We start from the raw sequence: 18,496 nt of genomic DNA on the forward strand, positions 1-18,496 counted from the left end.
TTTCCTTCCTTACTCTCCATCCCAGGCGTTTCTTAAATCCATCTCCCCCCCCCCCTTAAAATCCTCTAATCTTTGTTCTTGTGATGGTGGGCATCTCCTGAATATCTTTTGGGGGGGGGAAACTTCGCATGCAATTTTATTTTTTCCTTGTCAGGGCTATTGAGTGCACCAGGTAAAGTGTACATGTTGAACAGGTTTGTCGTTTTCTGTAACTGTATTTGTAATTGAATGGTGTCCTTTTTTTTTAAAAAAAAAGTGTACATAGTATATTCACAAATCACAGGAGCTGAGATGTTTTCAATGCTGCGTCCTATCTGTACGTGGCTATATCAGTAAACGCGTTTCCAGTAACTTTAATCCCTTTTCTACCTACAGAAAGAAAAGCTTATTGATTCACAGCAGCAGACTTCCCGTCCCCCCATTTCCATTAACAGTGCAGCTCTTAGATAGTTGCTTGTATTAAGACAAATGCTTGGTTTAGCCATTGGCCTTCTTGTATTGCCAAAATTAATTTGAAAATTGTTGCTAGAGGCAGGCAATTTCATGAACACTTTTGGTAGGCAAATTGGGGATTGCTTGATAGTTTATTTACTTTACTAGATTACTAAACTTCTGTTGTGTCTGTTTCTGGAGATCTGTGTAATGTGTTTTTCTCCCAATAAGCAAGCAAAAATATAGTTTTTTAAAAACATGTATTCATTCATTTGTTGTAAGTATTTAGATCCTTAGAAATCAAGTAATCAGATTACCAAGAAGGAATAATCAGTACTAACTTCTTTATGTATTTTATTCATTGCATTTTGTTGTGAGTGGGTTTTTTTTTGAAAACAGAACAATTAGATTTCTTTAAAAAAAAGATACATAGTAAATATATTTTATTGCTTAATGCAGTTTAAGACTCCACTTTATAATAGACAATTGTCAATTCCCTTTAAGTTTTCCATTTCTATTTTTGTAATTCAAGAAAATAAATTGCTAAAAAATGGAGCAAAATTCATATGCAACAGGATAAGTATTATTTTTAAAAACACCTGTTTATTTCCGGCCTGCTTCTGTGGAGCCTCAAGAGTTGGCTTACTGTCATTGTTGGATTACTAGCTATTGGTAAACATAGTAACCAAACGGGAAGATACTTACTCTTCTAACAGTGTATAAAGCTTCGCAAATTATTTCTGATTCGGAATAATAGTTCAATGTTTATTAGTAAAGTTTTAAAGCATGCATAAATTGTTTACCAGTCCTTCTATGAAGCCTTGGCTCAGTAGCTTATCTTCATGGTATTTGTTGGCATCCATGCCATTCTACCTGCTTCCGAAGTGTTTCTAAATACCTTGATTTTACAAAAGGCACGGTTTAATTGTTATAGTAGCCAATAATTTTGAAGTTTTATAACAGTGTTGTAAACTGATAAAATCTTATCCAATTAATCTGAACTTTGATATTGATAAATTGTTTAGATTGTTTTTTTTAAAAAGATTTTGCTGTGGTAAATATTAGTAGAGCCAAGCATTGGGATTTTAATCATTTTGTTGAGTATTTTTATTATTTATTCTTCATATACTAGATTAACTAAATGGTTCACACAACACATAAGCTTTTGATTAGTTCGCACAGCCTTATCTCCTCCCTATTTTGATTTAGTAATCTTTTCCCTTCCCTATTTTCATTTAGTAGTGTGGCATTTTTGCTTGAGTCACTTACTTGCGGCTATATTGATTTAATTCCTTAGAATAGAATAAGGGATACACTTCAAGCAGTAGGTTAGAAGATTTGGAAACATCTCTGATAGGAAAGTGATGCTCTCAGGTGTTTAATAGCAGGAGTATTACCTAGAAGTGACAATGTTTTTGAGTACTTGAGTATCAGAGGCAAAATGTGATTTATGCCAAGTAATAGTGAAGTGTTAAATTTACTGTTGTGGGGGTTTCCTTTTTTAAATAGGTGGCATGGTTAAAAAAGAAACAACAATTTAGTAATGAGGTAGGATCAACATAAAACAGATGAGAAAGCTAAACCTAGACTGTATTGCTGCTGCTGCTGCAATATTAAAAATACATGCAGACTAAAAACTTGTAATATATTTTAAAGGAAACTTTTTGCTCATGAGTTCACAGTCCCAAATGTCAGTAAAATATATCCAGGCAGCTGAAAATTCAGTGACTACTGTACTGGCCCTATTTTAACTTGGCCTTTTATTTTATTTTTGGCAATTCACTGAGCAGGGAAATACTTTGTATTGCTGAAACTTTCTATTCAATATTGTATTTGGTTCCATGGCCTATAAACTTACCCCTATTTCCTTTCAGATTATATTTACAAATATTTATTACATCTTTTAGGCCCGCAGTCCCCAGTTGGTGGTCCGTGAGAAAATTTGGTGTTCCAGAAAAAAATTATTTGCATTTTTTATGTTGCACTAAATTAGGGGTCCTCAAACTATGATCCCTGGGCTGGATACGTGCACTGATTGTTTGTGTTACTGCAGAGAGCCTCCCCCTTTGGGGTCTTTTTGTGTGGGTCGGAGGAGGGCAGAAATTCCAACTAGGGGTCTGCTTCAGCTCCTGGTGCGGGGCTTTGGGCGAAGGCTGGAGGGAAGCACCACTGGTGACGAAGAGCCGAAGCGCCTTGCTCCAGTGGGACTGCATCATGGCCTAGAACTGGATGATCATCTCAGCCCACTGAACCTCCAGGCGTCGGTACCTGGCCTTGCACTCCCGCAGGTCTTCCCTCTGCTTGGAAAACCTATGCTCGTAGTCTTCAGTGAGATCCAATTTGAACTGAGCCAGCTGTTTTGCCAACTCTTTCTTGTGCTGGCTGCTTAGCTCCAATAACTGCTTCCTGTTGGGGCCCTCAGGAGCCCAGGTGGGCAGGCGAGGAGTGGCTGGGAGGGGAGGGGTGAGTAGAGGCCGGCGAGACGCACCTCAATGTGAGTGGTATCAAGTTGGCAAAGCCCATCCAGTCACATTACCATCTACCCATGCCTCCCAAGCTGGTCATTAGGCAGATCATATTAGTGGTCTATGGGACTTACAATTTTGAATTTAGTAGTCCCTGAGGTCCGAAAGGCTGACAATCCTGTTAAAGAATGACTGAAGTGTAAGAGAGTGATAAGCCAAAAATCATTGGGGAAGTTTCCATGATGAGTTGACCCAAAATCTAGCCAATATCAGTATAAAGGCAACATTCTCTGTTTATAGCGACATATTCTTATGTCAGTTTTATAATTTTGTTTTAAAAGGTATTGTTATTTCAATCATTGTGATTAAACGTAACTATTGAAATGTCATTAAAAAAAAACAAAAAAATAACAGTTGTTAAAGATTGGTTATGAAGTTTACTTAAACACCAGAAAGTAGACCAATTTTAGGGCGTCTTTAAAAAGTGAAAATCTTTCTGGGAAGAGTACAGGTAGTCTTCACTTAACAATACAAATTTAGGGAGGAAATTCCATTAAGTGACAAGGCTGTAAGTTGAAAAACCATGTGACTATGCTGCTTAGCAATGGCAGTTCCGATAGTCGTCATGGCTATTGTTAAAAGAGGACTGGATCATTAGGCAAGGACCTCATATGACTATGACATGTGACTTCCTGCCGGCTTCCTCATTGATTTCGCTGGAAGCCAGAAAGGAAGATTGCAAATTATGATCATGTGACTATAGCAGTGATGGCAAATCTTTTTTGGCTGCCGTGTCAAAAGCGGGGGGAGCACGGGGGTCATGCGCTGGCATGCCACACCCATAATGCTATGCGTGCACACCCCTCAGCGCGTGCACATGCGCCCAATCAGCAACCGCGCCTGCTTTTTCCGTAGTTTTTTCACCTTCCCCAGGCTCCAGAGGCTTTCTAGGAGCCTGGGAAGTGCGAAAACAGCCTCCCTGGTGCCCCTGGACACCTTCCGGAGACCTCAGGAGCTTCCCTGAAGCCTCCTGAAACCTCCTGAAGGCTCAGGAGGACAAAAAACGGTCCTACGAACAAATCAGAAGTCCATTCCTGAACTTCCGGTTTGCCCGTAGGACCGGGGTTTTTTTGCGAAAAAGAAGACCGAAGTCAGCTGGCCTCGCGTGCCCTGACAAATGGCTCTGCACGCGGGCCATAGGTTTTCCATCACAGGACTATAGGGATGCTTGCCAGCCATACAAGGACTAGTCATAACTACCTCTTATTCAGTGCCATTGCTATCTTGTACAGTCACTGAATGAATGATCATCAGATGAGGACCACATGTATCAAAACGTTACTATCCTTATTATGGCCATAAATTGATTGATTCATTTGAAGGAATGAATTTCATTCTACAGGTTTCAGATTTTATTTATACAAAATGAAATGGACTAGCATATGAATTTTATTTTGAAATGAAGTTGAAATAATAAAAAGGGGCTTTCTAAAATCGCACTAATGACTAAAATCTTATTAATTTATTTTTCTTCACTCAGCTATGTCTTCAGCTTGGCAGTCTCATTCAGGAGTAAATCCTGGAGAAATGTACTACTGAAATAGCAACTGACCTAGTATTAATAAGAATGATCTTTAAGCTAGAGGTTAGTGTTCACTCTTATTGTGATATCCATAGTGAGAATGCATTTTAAAATAAACCAACTAAAAAAGTCCATCGTCTTTTCCTTGCAATAATTAGGTTGTAATTTATATCAACATTTCTACGCTATAGGTATTCATTTGAATTGATGCTTCCAAACTACCAACAATGGGGCCTTCAGGTCCCTCTAAGATTAGCTCATTACAGGCCAGTAATGGACCAATGGGACCATTAGGAGGAGGAAGGAATATTGTCTATTTTTGCCACTTTGAGATAAAGAAATAAAAACAGGATAAAAGAATCTAATAAACAGTACAGGAAAAGGTCCTGTCTCAGACTGGGAATGCTTTTTTTTTTTGTAACAAGCAGTAAGGAATTCAAGAGGTAGTTTCTTTAAAAAGAAGGAGCTTCAGATAGATATCCACCTGGACAAGTCTCAAGCTTACTCATAGATTTTCCTTCTGGGTAGTTGATAACTGCAAGCAGGGTGGATAAAAATAGATGATTTAAACAAATAATAAAAAACCCGGATTTTAAAAATTTAAATTGTTTTTTTTTTAATTTAAATGGGATTTTTAAAAATTTTTATCCATTTTATTTTCATAAAATGCTTTTGGAGTAAAAATCTATCTAAAGAAAGTTTTCTATTTAAGATACATTAATTAGTTTATTCAGCATGAAATGCAGCTTTGTTATGTAGCATGGAGCTATATATTCTGCACTATTAGGGTTGCAATATTAGAGTTAACAGCAGGTCAGACGAGCTGCTGTAGAACAGAGATGACAGTTGCTCTTTAAAAACATTTAAATCACTAGTAAAGTCTTTTTACTAGTGATTTAAATCGTGATTTAAATCAACTTGATTTAAATCAAATCCACCCTGACTGCAAGTTTATCTCAGTTTTGCATGTGACTGCAGAAACAATTTAGAAATAATTTAAAATTTTAAGTACCACTGCTGCAAAACATACTCTGAGCACTTTTAATTTTTTTGGTACTTTGTGTAGAAAGGAAGATGGAGTGTCTGGGCAGGGTGCTAGCCACAATTTGTTTTCTATGGTTTGGTTACATCTGAATGCAGTTATATTTACAATTAGTGAAACTACTTTGTTTCTCTACAATATAGAATTAATGTAATTTCCATTAAAGAGACAAAAAGAACCCTTCTCCAATAAAAACAAACAATTCTAGGTGGTAATATTAGCGGCTATTTGTTGATTCACATTTTGGAGAATGTAGATTGTAGTTATAGTGTTAAAATTGTATAATCAACTGCGAATGGTATATCCTGGGCTATATCAGTCTGTTTAACTCAACCTTCGACATGTTTTTCTATTTTTGATTTTTGAGGGTCCTTGGTGCTCGCTGAATTTGGTTGTTTCCTAGCAGATGTGCTCAATGCACTAATGATGTTACCTAATTTGGATAATGAAACATCTGCAAGAAAACAACCAAGCTCAGAGAGCACCAAGAACCCCTCATCCCCTGTGCTACAAGTATTCTTTTTAAAAAAAGATATTGCATGTATGTTTTTCAACCTCTCTTATGAGAGATCTTATTAGATCTCTAATTTACCTTTCATTTCTGCATACAAATATATAAGAATGTAGATTGGTAGAATTTAATCCTCATAACATCTGTTTTTCCATTGGATAATCTGTAGAAGCACTATTGTCCAAATGTGTTACTAGTATTTGAGATTAGATCTTGGTATACATATAAATCCTGTTAGATTTGGCTTTAATTTGATACTATTAATGTGATTTTTCTACATTTTGTCATTATGTAGTAGTGATTAATAATTAAACTTGGGCTAATAATAAAATTATATGATTTATTTTGATAGTGTTTTGTAGCTATGTTGTGCGTGGCCCTGCATTCTCAATTTTTTGGAAATGGTTATGTATGGTTTAGTTTGCAGTTTCCTAGCTGTATGCACATTTATGGCATGTTTTATGCTACTATCATATAGAGGTACATTTGTGCTCTTCACAAATAATTGGTTGCCTCATTTATAGTCATCTGTGGAAGCTTTCTGCTTTTATCAAAATGTGGAAAGCAGTGCTATGGCATTGCAGTTTAAACTCTGCTCCTTTTATACTTGCAGGTATCATCCTAACATGTACAAAAGTTTTTTGCTTCTTTTTTTCCTCCTTATATTTAGGAAAGTTATGAGCCAAGGTGGCGCAGTGGTTAGAGTGCAGTACTGCAGCCACTTCAGCTGACTGTTAGCTGCAGTTCGGCGGTTCAAATCTCACCAGCTCAGGGTTGACTCAGCCTTCCATCCTTCCGAGGTGGGTAAAATGAGGACCCAGACTGTGGGGGCGATATGCTGACTCTGTAAACCGCTTAGAGAGGGCTGAAAGCCCTATGAAGCGGTATATAAGTCTAACTGCTATTGCTACTGCTAAGTGGATAGGATGGATAGCTGTAAGGAGTGTTTCACACTATTTCATTGATTATGCACTCAATCGTTGTCAACATTTTGTGACCACATAGATTTTCTCCATTGCAATCTGCTCTTAATTTTGTCTTTCAGGTCTTCTAATGGTACACTGATTGATATTGTAACTGTCCAGAAGTCCATCTACTGTGCTTCTGGTTGCCCTGTTCTGTCTTTTCCAAACTTAGAGCTTTCTCCAAAGAGTTGTATAATTTATCAAAATAGGATAATTGGAACCCAGTCATTTGTGTTTTCAGTGAGAACTCTTGAGTTTGTTTCCTTGGCCATCCAAAGTATTTTCAGGAGTCTTCTCCTGCACCATAGTATTTGCCTAACCTTTCCATCGCCTTCATGGATGTTCTCCCAAGAGTTTGTCTGCAGTGACTTCTTGTTCTTTTACTGTTGATGATTGATAGTAAAAGACACAAGCTATTCACCACTTCTATATCTTGGTCTATCTGTTGTTAGTTTAGGTTTCTTTATATTTAATTTTCAGTCCCATTTTTTCTCCTTCACTTTCAGTACTAGAGCTTGTAGATCCTTTGCATTTTTGGTTATCAAAACAGTCTCGTCAGCATAGGGCAGATTATTAATATTTCTTCATCCAGTTTTTTTTAAAAAAAACATGCTGATCTTCCATTCCAACTTTCCTTAATACATATTCAGCATATAGGGTATAATAAGAGGAGATTATTCAGGTTTTTCACACTCCTTTTTTTTAATAAAAGGTTTTATTTTAACATCACACTCCTTTGCTAACCTGGGGCCAATCTGTTTCACTACATTGTATCCATACTATAGCTTCTTGACCCTTATTTAAGATATTCATGAAGATACATGTGCTGGGATCCCCATTTTCTGAGCACATTCCACAACTTGATGTGATTGATATAGTCAAAGGCCTTTCTTTAATCAATGAGCACATACAGACTTCTTTGCCTTTCTCAATTACCCAGCAAGTATCAGCAATAATGTTTCGCATTCCTTGGACTAAAGCTAATTTCAACATCTGGCATCTCTATTATCATGTAGGTCTTTAACCTGTACTGGTTGATCCTAAGCATTACTTTTCTAAAATGTGAAATTAAGGATATTGTATATTAAAGATATTGACAGATTTTATGATGGTTTTTAAGTGAATCACATGGCATCTTGCTTTCATATTTGTCAATTTCAAATTGTACTTGATAAAAGAACCTCATTAACTCCCTCTTCTTCTGCATCAATGATAGGAGCATGAACCTGAATGGTGTCATATTAAAGAGGTATCCACTAAATCTAATTGATATTTTTGATAGTTGATTGTATTGTAGTCAAGTACTGTCCTTGCCATATTGTTCCTGATTATAAAAACAACACAGTTCTTTCTTTGTTTTTCATGTGCTGAGTATGTACAGTACCTTCTGACTAAAAATGTCCAATCCCAATTCATCTCAATTCACTGATGCCCAAGATGGAAATTTGTAGCTTTTTCATTCAATCTTCCACTGCGTTGAGATTTCCTACATTCACGCTTCTTACAGTCCAGCTTTAATTCTTTCTTTGCATTTTTGGATTTTCTTTCCCCATGTGGCAACCTCAACAACTAGATGATCTGAAGGCTTATCAAAAATATCATTAGTATTCCAAAAAGATCCTCAGCTTTTCCTCAGCATGTTGAGTTCTTTCAGTAAAGAGGCCTATCATCCGGGATTGTATTGTCTATAGTTGTGCATTTTGATATCCATTTTTTGGGTGAAATTACAGGACTGATGTATGTTTATCTTTTCCTGAACAGTATGAATTTATGCCTTTGCATAAATGTTTGTTATTTTTTTTTGCTGTCAATAAAGTGATTTATTTATTTCCAGCATCATCTTGTATCCCTGCTTTCCAAAATAGATGCCAGCTTTCTTTAGATGGGCAGCTGGGATGACCTTCACACCTTGGGTGACCCTGCTGAGACTATATACATGATTATACACTCCTGTCATTTCTTCACTCATCTGTCCTAAGAACACGTGTGCGTGCATATACACAGGCGAACACACAAACGCAATGTGGCAACACCACAGGATTTGGGAGAGAAAGGATTTTATCTACTGCATTATTTACATTTTAAAATTATCTACCTCATACTGGTTCTACTGGTATAAATAAAATAGATCATTCATTCTTTACAATATATTTAAGAAGGGAATGTTTATTATTTCAAAAACCTTTCAGGCTTGTGAACATTTTTTTTAATGATATGGGATATTGGCTTTATTAATTGTATTCTATTCAGTCACATAACAATTAAAAAAATGATTGCCAAAATACATAATTAACAGAACAAGTAATAATAGATTAAACCCATTTACAGAGTATCCAATAGAAAATGAAAGTATATTAGATGGTATAATTAGAGTGCCAGTTAATTGATTTAACAGCTGACATAATAATTGTAGAGTGGGGCTTGCAAACATAATGCATATGGACTTCATGCTTCCATTAAAATACATTCCATGTTTTTTTGAAAACTCTCAAATCCATTGCTGTTAAAGTTGCAACTTTCAGGAAGGGTCCCGATCCATCCCCTTATTTTTGCAACTTGGACTCCTGTACTGACTATTTCCGGGGAGTCCAGGCTTCACCAACATTGGTGCTTCTGTTTTTACACAGCTAACTGTTGAATAGCTGACCTTTGTGCCACCTATTCTTTTGTGACCTGCAATTATATTTAATTTATCAGTGGGACCCTTTTCTTGCTATGAGTTGTGCTGACCTGCTATAGAGGGATCAAGAAATTGTTGGGTGCACATGTGCGCCAGAACCAGGAAGTTCAACTTTTCCAGAGCGTGATCCCTTTGTCTTTACTGCAGTTCCGAAAACCAGTCTGCGCATGTGCGCTGACCAACTGATTGTTGGGCGGGCATGCACGTTAGAACCCAGAAGTTCAGCTTTTCCAGAGCACGGCCCGAATGAGCGTGCACGTATGTGTGTGACATTTCTGTGCCACCTTTTTGGCACTTGGTACCAAAGAGGTTCGCCATCACTGACCTATATGAATCCTTTATTAAAGTAATAAATAGCACTTTACATTTGTCGGTATATTGTTACAAGTTTCACTTACAGTTCTGTATTTGGAACACAGACTTCAACTCTTTGTGTTTGTGGTTTCTTTAGCTACATCATTTTGTGTTCTGATGTATGTATTTTTAATTAACAAATTCAGCTGTTGGTGAATTAGTATTTTAACAGCAGGCCCTTTAAAAACCTATAACTTATAGTCAAAACTCTAAATGTACTTAGATGTCAAACAGGTTGAAAGCTTTGATATTATTGTAAATTGAAGGATTATGAGGATCATGTTTAAGCTTTGTTTACAGAATACTTATCTGGTTCTCCTGTCCCTATGTGTAACAATAGAATGTTATATATAATGCTATGAAGCAAGAAAAGAAATAAAATCAGACCTTTCTTTGTTTTTAGTCTTATCTGAACTCTTTATTGTCTCCATTGCCAATTAGCATGCAGACAGTTTACCCCAGTGACTAGCTTCTTTGTTTGAAAAACTCTACATGTCTCTATGGGCTATTTCTTACATCACTGGGATGCAAATCATCACAGCTGAGTTTGTGCTCAATAGCAATGGAGTTCAGATAGGGGTGGGGCTGAATACAGAAAAGCTGCTGTTAAATAACATATATAGAATGCTACCAAACTGGTGTGTATTTACCTATGGAACTAATGCCATCAGCAAATTGTATTTGATTTGAATATAATTCCTGTACAAATTTTTGAACATTAAAGTGGAAACTACGAAAACAATAGTTTTAAATGGAATTTAAATTACACAGAACAGAAGCAGTTCACATTATTCAAGATGCATGAGATTCAGAGATAAATGGCTTGATTTTCTTTACTTTTTAATGCTGCTGGCTCTTCTCTCCCACTTTTTGTAAATTAACGTACATCTGAGAAATGCTGAAACAATGTCAAATATAAGAATGTGAACCTTGGAAATGTTTTCTTACAAATTTAATTATTATAATGTTTTGAAAGTGCTGACTTCTTGGGAAAAGAGAGTTGCAGGTACACAGCACTGCAGGTATTTTAGAACGAACTTTTGATAGTCACAGTGCTGAATGAGAAAAAGAGAATAGTAATAGTAAAACCATAAAATACTGTACTTTAAAAATGATTCCTGTGCTTCATAAACTTCTTTCTTCCTTACATTCTGAACCTTGCTTAACAATTGAAGTGTTTGGATAGGAGGGGGGAGATCCAAGTTCAAGTTTAGTCCGGGAATTGATAAATATCGTATTTTTCGGACTATAAGACATATCGGTGTATAAGACTCACCATGATTTCAAAGAGATAAGTAAGAAAAAAGGTTTTGCCTTTCCTCAGCCCCTAGCAGCACTCTGCAGGCTTCAACAGGGCTGGGGCAAGGCAAAAATGTCCCTGTTTTTGCAAAAGAATGGGCATAAAATAGGCCATTTTCTGCAAAAAACAGAGGCTTTTTGCCTTCCCTCAGCAGCACTCTGAGGCTTCAGCAGGGCTGGGGCTTTAGGAAGCCAAAAATGGCTGTATTCGGTGTAAACGCACCAACATTTCCACACTCTTTTAGGCAGGGGAAAGGTGTGTCTTATAGTCTGACAAAAATGTGGTACTTTGCAAGATCCTAGTGCAGCCATCCTAAAATATAGTTTGCTGTTATATTAATATTGTCATTTGTATGTCTTTTTCTTTTCTGGCAGTGTATGGAGTTAGTCTGTTATGTTTCCCAACTCAAAATATAGATGCAATAGTTTTGAATAACAGATAAACGAGCTGAATCTGTCATCTTGAAACTTGAAAGTTAGCTCCATTCTTCTATAGGTTAAGAGTGTAACATTAATAATTATGTTACATCTTTTAACTTGCTACTTAGATTAGAATTTATATGTAATTTAAGGTGCATTGTAAAGTTATTTCTGTCTCTATAAATATTTCTAGTTTTTTTTAAAAAAAACATTAGTTTTTATTATATCTTAGCTTCACTATTTCAAACTGCTTTTGTGAGATTACTTTTTATACTTATATTTAATTGGGTTTCACCGTTTTTGCATTTGTGTGATTGTCCTGGCAATTTTAGCCACAAAATGGTTTGCAATGTAAAAATAAACACAATAGTAGAATTTGTAATTTAGAAGTCATTCATTCATAGATGCCCTAATCATTATCATTTCCTTTGTTACATATTCATTCAGACCATATTGTAATTGCTATAGGCAGAATACTTTGACTTACTTTGACTTAAGTCTTTAGCGTCGGTACGGCATCGCCAATCCCTTCGCTGTAGAGTCGCATGCACCCCAAATCAACGGGATCCATGATTCTAGGCTGAGTACTACTTGAGCTTGCCGGGCCCAAGAGTCGACAGAGCCCCTTCTGTTGGAAAACGGTGGGCACCTCGAGAAGGCAGGGGTTGTCTTGATAATGACAGGCTATATTTTACGCGTCAATTATCCTTTGCCCACCATAGGCAGAATACTACAATCTCTCTTCTAGTAGTTTAGATTCAGAAGTGGTAACTAGGTTAGTTACTTAAACATTTTGGCTGAATTGAAATCTGGACCCAGATATGCCAGGTTTATTTTTTTCATAGAATACACACTAAACTGCTTTTACTTTACAATTGTCAGGTGAATTCAGATGTCTCTATCACTTGAGGTATAAATTGTATACTTGATGAATAATCTGTAATGCGACATTCATACTAATATATTTACCTTCTGTATTCTTCACTTATTCACTGAAAAAGACCTGATAAATATGTACAGGTAGTCTGTGACTTACGACCATTTGTTCAGCAATGAAAGTTACAACAATTTTTAACGAATAATGATCCTCGGGATTATGGATGTCCCGGCACCCTGTGATTATGTGATTGCTTTCTGGGTGCTTGACAACCTATTCAAATTTACAACTAGTTGTCAAGCAGCCTGTCAGGGTTCCAAATAGCGTCCTCTATGAAATAATAACTCAAGGTAAGAAGTTTCTCAAAACATCCATTCATTAGAAGAGCCATGTTGGCACATCTGGGAAAACCCAAACCTGAAAGCTTCCAGGTTTTCCCCACCCAGTTGAAAGTTTAAGACCCTGCCCCAACACCTACAAGTCCACCAAATGGTCCAATCAATTACTGCCGTGGATGAAGATTCCTCCCATCCACATCTGACCAGGTGCAGGGATAAGGCGACCTTGACTTTCTGAGAAGGAATGTTATTATGGCTACACATCTCCCAAACTCCATACCATCCCCCTCCCAGTTTCCCATAGTAACTGTATTTGAATATGTGGCAGGCTTGAGGCCCTTCCAAGCCTGACACAGCCATGATAGCTTTTTCTAATCTTTCCTGCCACTTTCTCTAGGATGGGTATCAAACTTGCGGCCTGTGGTCTGGATGCATCACGTTCTGGCAATACCCACCCCCATTTTAGCGGAGGAGAAAAAAGTTGCCATACATCATGTGACAATGTGATGCAGAGAGTTTAGCAATAGCAATAGCAGTTAGACTTATATACCGCTTCATAGGACTTTCAGCCCTCTCTAAGCGGTTTACAGAGTCAGCATATTGTCCCCAACAACAATCCGGGTCCTCATTTTACCCACCTCGGAAGGATGGAAGCCTGAGTCAACCCTGAGCCGGTGAGATTTGAACCGCTGAACTGCAGATAACAGTCAGCTGAAGTGGCCTGCAGTACTACACTCTACCCACTGCGCCACCTCGGCTCTTTGACACCCCTGCTCTAGAAAATCTGTGGGGAAGCCACCAGGGAAGATTGTAAGTCGCTAGACTAACTCTTCCCAGCCTATGCACCCTCCCCAGTCCCTCTTTGCTCACACTACCTTGATCAGTTGATCAGGCCACCCTGCACCTTTTCAGCCTGTGCGGCATCTCTTGCACACTCCCCTTCACACTACTGTGCATCCTCTCACTTGTTCTCCACCAGTAATAGCAACTTATCTACCTGCTGGTTTCAGGTTTACAACATCTTGCTGGCTTCCTCACTTTCCCACTGACTTTGGTTGTGAGAAGCCAACTGGAAGTTATCTCACCTGACAGTTGTGGAATTTAATTGACAATGGCAACCATGACTGCAGGGATTGTTGTCACTAAGTGATGCTGTTGGGCTTTATAACTGCATTGCTTGGTGATGGAAATTCTGGTCCCAATTATCATCATAAGAGCCAAGGTGGCGCAGTGGTTAAATGCAGCACTGCAGGCTACTGCTAGATCAGCAGTTCAGCGGTTCAAATCTCACCGGCTCAGGGTTGACTCAGCCTTCCATCCTTCCGAGGTGGGTAAAATGAGGACCCAGATTGTTGGGGGCAATATGCTGACTCTCTGTAAACCGCTTAGAGAGGGCTGAAAGCCCTATGAAGCGGTATATAAGTCTACTGCTATTGCTATTGCTATCATAAGTATAGGACTACTTGTATTACAAATCAGTTTTTTTGTGTTTTGCAAAAATGCTTCATATACATCAAACAGATCAGAGATAAAGTGGAAAGCTGAAATTAACAACAGAAAAAGAAAGTTGTACGAGAAGGACCTGGATAATAAATGAAGGAATAATATTGCACAATATGATATATTGGAGAGAGCATCTGTACAGTGAATGGTGTGGAAAGAAGAAAAATAGTTGTGGTTGGAGTTATTGTAGAACTTACTATGAATGTTAGGATTAAAATGAATGCAATACCGGCATGCTATCGATTGAGAGCAAGGAAGAAAACGTAAGATAGAAAGCCACAAGAAAAGATGATAGGAAAAGTGATGTCAGGAGGCTTTGAACAAAGGGCAGTGATGCACTGCAAAGTTGGACTATTTAATTTGAATTTTAATAGAGAATACTTTCAATGTTGTGACTATTACCATTTCATAAACTGAATAAAAATTAATAATGTAACTGTACCCTAAATGGTATTACATTTTGTCTATTCACAGGTGATTTGTGTCACCCTTTAGAGCAGTGGTTCTCAATCTTCCCAATGCCGCAACCCTTTAATACAGTTCCTCATGTTGTGGTGACCCCCAACCATAAAATTGGTGTCTCGGTTCCTAAGACCATTGAAAATATTTGTTTTCCAATGGTCTTAGGAGACCCGTGAAAGGGTCGTTCGACCCCCAAAGGGGTCCCGACCCACAGGTTGAGAACCACTGCTTTAGAGAAAAGTTAATTAAATTGAATTTCTTTTGCAACCTTCATATCTATTGGGAATCATTAATTCACTGGATTTCATAATAGTGTTGAAATGGAAAATTCCATCAAAAGTGGAGTTGTCATGAAACATTCCCTAAGATCTTGAAAGCTGTTTATTCTGGTAGTTACTAACCAATGATCATTTTATATCTATTTTGGTAATGATATGATGGCTATAATATTTATCTTTCATTATTTTTAATATAAAGATGCAGATGAAAATGGATCAAATCAACAAAACAAATGGGAAAGACATGGTTGAATGCAATTGAGATCCTGAAATTTAAAGAGCAGAGAGTTATGTATAAATCAGTGTAGGTACAGGAAGCATGTATTTAGAGATAGCATGAACAGTGATGGTGTAAATTACTTTTTAGATAATGTTACCTTTTCCTTTTTTTTTAATCCCAGACACAATGTATTTAATGTATGAAATTTTTTTTCTTAGCCATGAATATATATGTTCAGTTTGTATGAATGTATCACTTTTAATATAATATATATATAAACTAGCAATTCCAGACAACCCTTAAAAACAAGTTTATTTTTACTTAATATTAATAAATATTTTCTAAGAACTTTGTAAGAAACATTTTCTAAGAGGGCCTCCGGAGCCCGAGGGAGCCCGTTTTCTCCTTCCAGGAGGCTTGAGGAAAGCATCCGGGGCCTGAGGAGGGTAAAAACTCCCCCCATGCATGGAGGGGGGGTGTCGTGTGCATGCACAGGTGGGCGGGGCACATTGTGCCATACAATTTCAGCACGCGAGGACAGAAAGGTTCAGCTTTCACTGCCCTAACCCTAACCCTACGATACGTAGAAATATAAAAAATACTGGAAAGAACCAGCACAACACTATTCAGAAAATTTTTAGAAATCAAATTTGAAATGAATCTACAAGTATTCCTACTCGGCATAATTCTAAAATGCATTCTTTTAAAAATCCAATTTACTAAGATTCATGTTTACAGCTGCTGGATAAATTCAGCACAGCATTGGAAAAGAGACACATGACTGAAGATATCAGATTGGGACTTAAACTTTTAGAAAATGCAGTAGTGGAAAAATTAACAGCATATATTCACAGAAGTTTAATCAAGAACCAATTTAAATAAGAATATCTTCAATAATACTATGTATTATTATTGTACTATGTATACTATGTAGGAGCTGTGGTGGTTAGAATGCAGTACAACAGGCTACTTCTGTTCTGTTGTAAGAGTCCTAGTGGACAATCATTTAAACATGAGTGAGCAATGTGGCAGCAGCCAAAAGAGCTAAAATAATCCTTGGTTGTATAAACAGAGGCATAGAATCAAAATCACATGAAGTATTAGTATTGCTTTATAAAGCTTTAGTAGGACCACACCTAGAATACTGCATCCAGTTTCGGTCACTACATTACAAAAAAGATGTTGAGACTTTGGAAAAAGTGTAAAGAAGAGCAACTAAGATAATGGAGACTAAAACATGTGAAGAAAGGTTGCAGGATTTGGGTTTGGCTATTCTAGAGAAAAGAACGACTAGAGGGGACATGACAGCAGTATTCCAATATTTGAGAGGCTGCCATAAAGAGGAGGGGATCAGTTTATTTTCCAAAGCATCAGAGGGCAGGACAAAAAACAATGAATGGAAACAACTCAAGGAGACAAGCAACCTGGAATTAAGGAGAAACTTCCTGATAGTGAGGACAATTAATCAGTGGAACAACTTGCCTTCAGTAGTTGTGGGTGCTTTATCACTTGAGGTTTTATAAAAAAGAGACTGGACAGTTAATTGTCTTAAATGGTATAGGATCTCCTGCTTGAGCAGGGGGCTGGACTAGAAAGCATCAAAGGCCCCTTCCAGATCTATTCTGATTAATTGAGGAATTATAGGAATCCCAGGGCTCTTTGTACCACATTTTAAGAAATACTGTTCTGGATGAATTATGTTTGTCGGGGTTTTACTACCACCTGCCCTAAGAAAAGGATTCCAGTGAGAGGTACAATATAACAGATACTACTTCAGTAGACTTGTAGAAAGGATCTAGCTTGCTTGTTGTATCTTATACTTTTATTTTTACTTAAATTTTATAAACAATATTTTTATTATATATGCTTTATTCATTAAACATGAATCTCAGCCAACTGAACATTCAAAAATGCATTACAAACACCAGTGACTGGTGCTAATGGTTGATACAGTTTGCTGCCAGCGTCCTAGGTATCAACCAACAACCTTCTTAAAATATAAGATGTTCCGAGTAGCGCGGTTTTTTGCAGTTCCGCTGGTGTTATTGTAGGAAGCTGCAATTTGTTGATGTATCTTGTAAAATTCTTGGACATGGTGCCAAGTGCCCCGATGACAGTGGGTATCACTGTTACATGCTTCATCCATAGCCGTGTAGTTTCGATGGCCAGGTCACGATATTTCATTATTTTTTAGTTCTTTTTCTTCGACTCTGGCATTTCCAGAAACAACAATATCAATAAACTGTACACTTTGGCCCTCTACAACCGTGATATCTGGCGTGTTGTGCTCCAAATGACAATCCGTTTGTATTCGAAAGTCCCACAAGATCTTCACCTTCTCATTTTCGATAACTTCTTCCACTTTATGTTCCCATGACTTTCTGGATACAGGTAAATAATATTTTTTACATAATGACCAGTGGATTAATTTAGCAACTCGGTCATGTTTAGCTTTGTAATCAGTTTGTGCAATTTTGCTGCATTCACATATTAAATGTGAAACAGTTTCGACTTTGTTATTGCAAAGTCGGCAGTTTGGGTTGTCAGTGGATTTTTGTATCTTTGCTTTCATGGCATTAGTTTGTAGTGCTTGTTCTTGAGCATCCAGTATTAAACCTTCCATTTCTTTCTTCATGGTTCCCATCTTAAGCCATGTCCATGTCAAGTTGTCATCACATTTTCCTTCAATGTTTTCCAAGTGCTGTCCATGCAAAGCTTTGATTTTCCATCTATTTAATCCGTCATCCAGCTGTTTTTCCTTATATTCTGCCTTTGTTTCTGTTGTTTTTATACTGTTCTCCATTATTATTGTTATTGTTATTATTAATTTTGTATACTTTGTTAGGTTGTGTCTAACTATAAATGTAGCTTGACATATAGATTATAATTTTAATAAATAAGAAATATATTAATTCTTATGTTGGCAAAATCTTACAAAATTATAAGTAAACCTGGAAAATAAATAAGAATCGTAATATTGGTAATGGTACCAAATTCTGTTACTAAGTTCTACATGGATTCCAGTGAAAATGTTTTTAAGTAATAGCATTTCAGAAAATTCATGAAAA

At 37.1% G+C, this 18,496-nt stretch overlaps 1 protein-coding gene across 4 annotated transcripts in view; it reads left to right on the forward strand.

The window, feature by feature from the left end:
• RAPGEF2 (Rap guanine nucleotide exchange factor 2) overlaps window positions 1-18,496 on the forward strand; it is a 152,059-nt gene that overhangs the window by 519 nt on the left and 133,044 nt on the right. The window lies entirely within an intron of this gene.

Source organism: Thamnophis sirtalis, unplaced genomic scaffold (assembly GCF_051295495.1).
Source record: "Thamnophis sirtalis isolate CommonGarterSnake01/CBP01778 unplaced genomic scaffold, rThaSir2_p1.2 scaffold_10, whole genome shotgun sequence".
Lineage (NCBI taxonomy): Eukaryota > Metazoa > Chordata > Lepidosauria > Squamata > Natricidae > Thamnophis > Thamnophis sirtalis.